The sequence below is a fragment of the Pongo abelii genome, chromosome 22 (genome assembly GCF_028885655.2).
Source record: "Pongo abelii isolate AG06213 chromosome 22, NHGRI_mPonAbe1-v2.0_pri, whole genome shotgun sequence".
Classification (NCBI taxonomy): domain Eukaryota; kingdom Metazoa; phylum Chordata; class Mammalia; order Primates; family Hominidae; genus Pongo; species Pongo abelii.
The window spans coordinates 10,487,297-10,494,796 of record NC_072007.2 but is presented as its reverse complement, the minus strand read 5'-3'; positions in this window follow the sequence as shown (position 1 = coordinate 10,494,796).

Below are 7,500 nucleotides of genomic sequence, written 5' to 3'. Positions count from 1 at the left end.
CCGAGTAGCTGGGACGACAGGTGCCCGTCCCACCGTGGCCTACTCAGTATCGCGTTATCAGTAGAGACGGGGTGTCACCATGTTGGCCAGGCTGGTCTGGAGCTCCCGACCTCGGGAGGACAGACGTGAGCCACCGCGTTCAGCGTACAGTGCCATTTCTCAGAAATCACTCAGGGGAACACACACTTCTAGGTGATGTGTAGAGATTTTATCGATGTACTTACTTACTTATCTCTTTATGTATGTATTTACTTTTTGCGTGGGGAGGTGGGGGGGACGGAGTTTCGCTCTCGCCGCCCAGGCTAGAGTGCAACGGCATAGGGGACTCAAGGAGTCCACCTATGGGAGAGAGGACACGTCATTCTGAGCGTCAGGGCCGCAGCGAAAGGTGGCAAGGCCCACGCTTTGAAAGGCTGAAATCCCGGCGGCTCAGGCCTGTCGTCCCAGCACTTCGGGAGGCCCGGGAAGGCGGATCCTTTGAGGTCAGGGGTTCGATACCAGCGTGGCCAACACGGAGAAACCCCGCGTCTACAAAAAATAGAAATATCAGCCGGCCGTGGCGGTGCACGCCTGTAATCCCAGCTACCGAAGAAGAATCACTGGAAGCTGGGAAGAAGAGGTTTCAGTGAGCCGAGAGAGCGCCACTGCACCGCAGCCTCGGTGACCGAGCGAGAGAGACTCAGTCCGAAAAAAAGAAAAGAAGAAAAAAAAAAAAAGAACAGGCCCAAATGCTGCACTGTCAGTGAACGTTAGTGTTTCGGGTGTTTCGTTTTATCTCTGTCTCTCTCTCTCTCTCTGTCTCTCTCTCTCTCTCTCTCTCTCTCTCTCTCAATCTCTCAATCTCTCAATCTCTCTCTCTCTCTCCCTCTCTCCCTCTCTCTCTCCTCTCTCCTCTCTCCTCTCTCCTCCTCTCCTCCTCTCCTCCTCTCCCCTCTCCCCTCTAACTTTTATTTCTTGTTCGAAGACACATGTGCAAGAGTGTTATGTCATAGGTAAACTTAAACTTGTGACGGGGTGGGGGGGGGGTTCAGTGTTCAGTGTGCAGATGATTTCATCACCCGGATACTCAGCGCCGTGTCCGGTAGTTTTCGTGTTTTGTTTTTTTCCCGAAGCTGTCTCTCCTTCCACCCCTCCTCCCTGAAGTAGGCTCCCGCGTCTCCGGTCCCCCTCGTTCTGCCCACGCAAGAACTCTCATCTATGAGTTCCCAGTTGTAGATGAGAACAGGTGGTATTTAGCCGACGGTTGTTTTCATCTTTGGTGGTGGTGGTGGTGAAATAGGCATGACACTAAATGGACCCTTAGTACGCTCCCCTCCGTACCCACCCCGCACCCCCTCCCCGCCCACACCCCCTCATTCCCGCACGCCCTCCTCCAACGCAAGAAAGGAAGAAAGACAGAAATGAAAGTAAGAGGTGAGCCTGCAAGGTGGCGGAGGCTGGGGATCTCAAAGGGTGAGCAAGCGATGGGGGCCCGGGGATGTCTCGGCCGAGGTATCCAAAATAGGGGACCCACTTTCCAGCCCCAGCACACCCAGGAATCCTCAGCCGCAGCCAGCCTCTGGGTGGGGTTGCGCCTGTCAAAGCTTCTAAATGGAGAGAAGCCCAAGGCTATGGAAGGCATCAGCTCCAACTCCAGGAAGGGAATAGGGCTCTGTGCATATGAATGGGGCTTCAGAAGGCGGTGCTGCGGCTTCCAAAGCGATGCGCCTCGCCTCTCCTCGCCCAGAGCGAGACTCCGTCTGAAAAGAAATACACAAATCAATACTAAAAGAATTCATCCATCCATAAATAAGAAAGAAAGAAAGAAAGAAAGAAAGAAAGGAAGGAAGAAAGAAAGAAAGAAAGAAAGAAAGAAAGAAAGAAAGAAAGAAAGAAAGAAAGAAAGAAAGAAAGGAAAAGAAAGAAAGAAAGAAAGAATCAGTCCAGCGGTCGTGGTCGTGAATCACTCCCCGGAGTCCAGGCGCAGTGGCTCACGCCCGTCACGCCAGCACTCTGAGACGCCGGGTCAGGAGGGTGGCAACAAAACGAGGAGACCCCGTCCGTGGAAAAACATTGAAAAATGAAGGCCGGGCGCGGTGGCTCACGCCCGTCATCCCAGCACTTCGGGAGGCCGGGAAGGGCGGATCGATCACCCGAGGTCGGGAGTTCGAGTCCAGCCCGAGCCACACGGAGAAGCCCCGCCTCCACTAAAAATACCACATCAGCCAGACGTGGCGGCGCCCGCCCGCCATCCCAGCTACTCAGGAGGCCGACACGGGAGAATCGCTCGAACCCGGGAGGCAGAGGTTGCGGCGAGCCAAGATCGCGCCACCGCACCGCAGTCTAGGCAACCAGAGCGAAACTCTATCTCGGGGTGGGGGGAAAAAAAAAACGGTCCGGGGACAGTGGCGCGTGCCCGTGGTCCCGGGTACCGTACTCTGGAGGCTGAGGCGGAAGGATCGCTCGAGTGCAGGAACGTCCACGCTGCAGTGAGTGAGCTACGATGGCACCACTGCCGGGGTGACAGAGTGAGATGCCGTCTCTAAATCAAGCAGTCCGTCAGATCACTGGGAGGCGCTCCCCGTGTCTCACTCTCAAAGGGTGTCTCTTTAGGCCAAGCACGCACGGTGCCTCATGCCAGTCATCCCAGCACTTTGGGAGGCCGAGGCGGGAGGAAAGAAGGAAGGGAGGAAGGGAGTAAGGGAGGAAAGAAGAAAGGCAGGAAGGCAGTAAGGCATGAAAGAAAGAGGGGAAGAAGGAAAGGAAAAAGAAGAAAGAAAGAAAGAAGAAAAGAGAAGAAAAAAGAAGAAAAGAGAAGGGAAGAAAAGAAAGGAAAACGGGGAGGGGGCCTATGTCCTCGACCGGTGACCGCCCAGGTTACAGCGGGTCACGGCCGACCGACCGAAGCCTCGACCCGCGGGGCCTCAAGCGATCTTCTCCTCATCGCAGCCTCTCAGCCGCGACGACAGGCGGCCATCACCAGGCACAAGTCACCTTCTAATAATATTACGATTCTATCGAGACAGGGTCTCGCTGCGTCATCCAGGCCGGATCGCCGTGGCACGATCTCAGCTCATCGCAACCTCGGCCTCCCCGGTCGGAGCCACTCGCCCGCCCCAGTCTCCCGAGCAGTCGTGATCCCAAGCCCAGGCCACCAGGCCTGGCTCACCGTTCTATTTTTCAGAGAGACGGGGTTTTGCCGCGTCGGCCAGCGCGGTCGGTCTGGAACTCCCGGCCTGAAGCGATCCAGCCACCTCGGCCTCCCAAAGTGCCGGAGTGACAGGCGTGAGCTACCGTGCCCGGCCCAGACCGTCTCGTTCATACATCATAGAGAAGGGGTTTCGTCAGCCGACGGGTGGAGGGCGGGGTGAGTTTCACTCAGCCTGCGTACCGGGGAAAGGGTAAGTGAGTGTGCTTTGTGAACTAGATACGGAAATCGTGTGTGTGTGTGTGACAGAGAGAGAGAGAGAGAGAGAGAGAGAGAGAGAGAGAGAGAGAGAGACCGACGAATCCCACCATGAGGACCCGGAAACGGTGTCCGATTTGGGTCCCCGTGTAGTCACCTGTCTGTGTGTAGGTGACTGAGGATTCCACAAATGAAGGTCAGCAGTATCTATGGAGCTGTTTCTCCCTCTCATGCGTCTCATCCGTGTGGTGGAGAAAGGGGAGAAAAGTGGTCGTGACGGGAAGTCGTCTTCACGCCCGAGGAAGCCGAAGGCAGGCCGAGGGGAAGGAGGGCATCCCACGTGACAGCTCCACCCCCGCGCACCCTTTCCAACGCCGGGGCCGCCGGTCCACCCTGTACGATAACCCACCCCCAAGAACAGCACGATCCGGAGCGGTCCAGTCTCATCCCAACCGGCCAACCCGGGGCATCCGGCGGAAGTGTTCGCCGGAGGGTCGGAAAGCAGCGTCCACGCGGTTCCCCCGGGGTCTCCCGGCAAAGGCCAGCCGGGGGAGGGTAGCGGGATGTGACGGGGGCTGGGGGCACGCGCCTCAGAGCTCCCCGGAAGGCGGCAGGTAGCCGGCAGGGGACGCCGAGCCAGAGACGTCCGGCGGGATCTAGATCCGGAAGCCGCGTCGGTCCTCTCCCACAGCTCTCCTACGGAAAATGCCACGGCGGCGGCGGGAGCCTCGGCCGGGGGAGAAGCGGGGACAAGGGGGAGAGGGAAGGAGGCCCTCGGGAGGATTCAGCCACGAAAACCCACTCAGCCAAGCTCCCTCCGTCTCTCGGGGTCCAAGGGACACCCTGGGAGACGGCAAGAGAGACGTTCACTCCGTGCTTTTCACCTCCGTCTTTATTTTTTTCATCTTTTCCATTTTACAAGAGGTGCACATCTCAACAACCAGACGGTGGGTGTGAGGGGAGAAGCGTCAAGGGCAGGAGTTGGAGACCAGCGTGAGCAACTGAGCAACACAAGTAGGAGAGCCCAGCTGAAAGAGATGAAAAAGGAGGAGGAGGAGGAGGACGAGGACGAGGAAGAGGAGGACGAGGAGGACAGGGGGAGTGGGTGGGGGGAGGAGAAGGAAAGAAAAGAAAAGGAAAAAAGAAAAAGAAAAGCAACCACCAAGAAAGTTAAAATCGTCCAACGGTCGGAAGCTCAAGACCAGGCTGACCAAGACGGAGAAACCCCATCTGTACTAAAAATATAAAAGTCAGCCGGGCACGATGGCGCTTCACCGTCATTCCAGCTCCTCAGGAAGGCCAAGGCAGGAGGATCACTCGAACCCGGGAGGCGGAGGTCGCAGCGAGCCGAGATCACGCCATCGTAGTCCACCCTGGGCGACAAGAGTGAAACTCCGTCTGGAGGGGGAGGGGGAGGGGGAGGGGGAGGGGGAGGGGGAGGGGGAGAGATCGGTGAGACGCGTCTCAAAATTTTATCTGTTCGCATTCCGCGTGCGTAAAACGGAAAGAACCGACCCACGAGAAATACGACCAGAGCGTACCGTGCCCACGCGTGTCATCCCAGCACTCCGGGAGGCCGACGTGGAAGGATGGCCGGAGCGTAGACGTTTGAGATCACCTCGACGTGTGAGACGACACCTGCAATAATAATAATCATAGAAGTTTAAAAAGCGATCACGTGTGCCCAGAGCGTGGACAACAAAGCGAGAGCACACCCGTACTAAAAAGAAGACGATTGACAGACAGACAGGCAAGCAGGCAGGCAGGCAGGCAGGCAGGGAACTATAGAATGAGCCAGGTGCAGCATCTCACGCCTGTCACAGCAGCAGCGCGGGCGGCCGAGGCAGGCAGGCGGATCGCTCGAGAACAGGAGTCCGAGACCAGCCCGGGCCACACGACAGAACCCCAGACCCCATCTCACTCACATCCACACATACACAGATACCTGCCTCCCTACCTACGGAAAACGTGAGACATGAGAAAGAACATAAAAGTCACCCGGTGTGGTGGTGCACACCCGTAGTCCCAGGGAACGGGGACGGGAGGGATGAGACGCGGGACGGCCAGTCGGTCGGACGGTCGGTCGAAATCGTCAAGGCTGGGGTGATCCCGGGCGACAGAGGCAGAGGAAGACCCCGCCGGGAAGGCAGGGAAGGAAGGAAACCAATGAAACAAGCAAGCAAACGATGAACATGACAATGACCTAGAATAACCCATGAGAATAAAGAAGCAAATAAGAGGGTACGAATAAAGCTAAAAGGTAAGGTAATGAAGATGACAATCCACCGTTTTCTCTCCAGCCCAGCCCAGCCCAGGTGGAGTGGAGGCGCGCGATCACAGCCCACGTTCGCCTCTGCCTCCCGGGCTTAAGAGATCCCTGTAGTCCCATCCCAGCTACTTGGGAGCCTGAGGTCACCAGAGCCCAGAGTGAGAAGATCAGGCAGGCCCCAAAAGAAAAGAAAATAAATACACGAACATTGTTAATCCATAATAAACGAAGGATATACATATACAGGTATATGTAAATGACATGGGTTTTTACGTCATACACGTTCATCCATTAAAATTAACATCTATCCTATACACATGTATGAATGATGGAAATGTCTAGTTTTATCACTAGATATTTTCGTCGGTGTAGGTACGTGTCCGTGTGTCCATATCTACGTATCTATCTATCTAGATACATATATGTATGCTCACACACAGCAGCGTGCAGAAAAGAAGATTGAAAACAAGAAGGAATCGGCCGGGCGCGGTGGCCGACACCCGTACTCCCGGCACGCTTTGGGAGGCCGAGGCGGGGGAGGGGGAGGGGTGGGGGGAATCGCTAGGTCAGGAGTTCGAGACCAGCCCGGCCAATATGGTGAAATTCCGTCTTCGCTCAAAATACAAAAACTGCTGTTCGCTTGAGAGCCCTGGAGGCAGCGGCGGCGCCGAGCCGAGGAGGCACCACCGCGCTCCAGCTCCAGCCTGGGCGACAGAGCGAGATTCCGTCTCCAGAAAGAAGGAAGAAGGAAAGAATGGGGGCGGCGGGGGAAACACACACACACACACACACACACACACACACACACACACACACACGACCAAAAAAAAACAAGAGGGAGTATTACTGGCCGACGGCAACAGCGACTCCCTCCTTCTTAAAAGTCCCGCGGACGCAAACTCCAAATGGGGCAGAGAAAAATGTAGGAGAGGGAGTTCCGCGTGGTCCCAGCTCCACCGAAGGCCGAGGCCGGTGAAGGGCACCCGCGCGTGAATGGGGATCGGCACCCTCGCAGCGATCCACCGCAGCCCGCGGAGGGAACGGCCAGAGGCCGGCCTGCCGGTCGACCCGGGACACGGCGGGCCGCCTGCCGAGTCCGGGGCTCGCGGGCGGCCGCCGATCGACCCCGGAGGTCCGAAACAGGAGCGGCCGCCAGCCGAGGTCGCCCCTGTGTGGGGACGCCCCGGGCCTTGCCGCCGCCCGCTTCCCGCCACCCTCGGAGGAAAGACGGGGAAGGACGCGCGAGGGCCGGGACCCCGGGTGGGCGACCCCCTGGCCCGGGCGGCCACCCCCGGGACGGGGGCCGGCGGGCCACGGACCCGGCTCGGCGCGGCCGCCTCCGCGGCTCCCACCCACGCTCCCCGAGCTCCGTCCCAGCCCGGAGCGGATGAGCCGCCCCGGCGGGGAACAGGGAGAAGGCGGGAGCCGAAGAAGCGGGGCGCGCCGACCGGGGACGCGCGCCCGCCCCCCCACAGCCCCGCCCCGCCCCGCCCGTGGTCGGCGGGGAGGGAGGAAGATGAACGGACGGACGGACGGCGCCGGACGCGCACGCCCCGCCGGGCCCCGAGACCAGGCAGGCCCAAAAAGAAAAGAAAATAAACGAAAATCGTTAATAAATAATAAACAAACGAAAGAAGGAAGGAAGGAAGGAAGGAAGGAAGGAAGGAAATACATATACAGGTATATGTAAATGAAATGGGATTTTATGTCATACATGTTCATACATGAACATCTATAATATAAGCATGTCTTAATTATGGAAATATATAGTTTTATCAGTAGATATTTTTGTCGGTGTATGTATATATGTATGTATGTACATATCTGTCTCTATCTACATCTATAG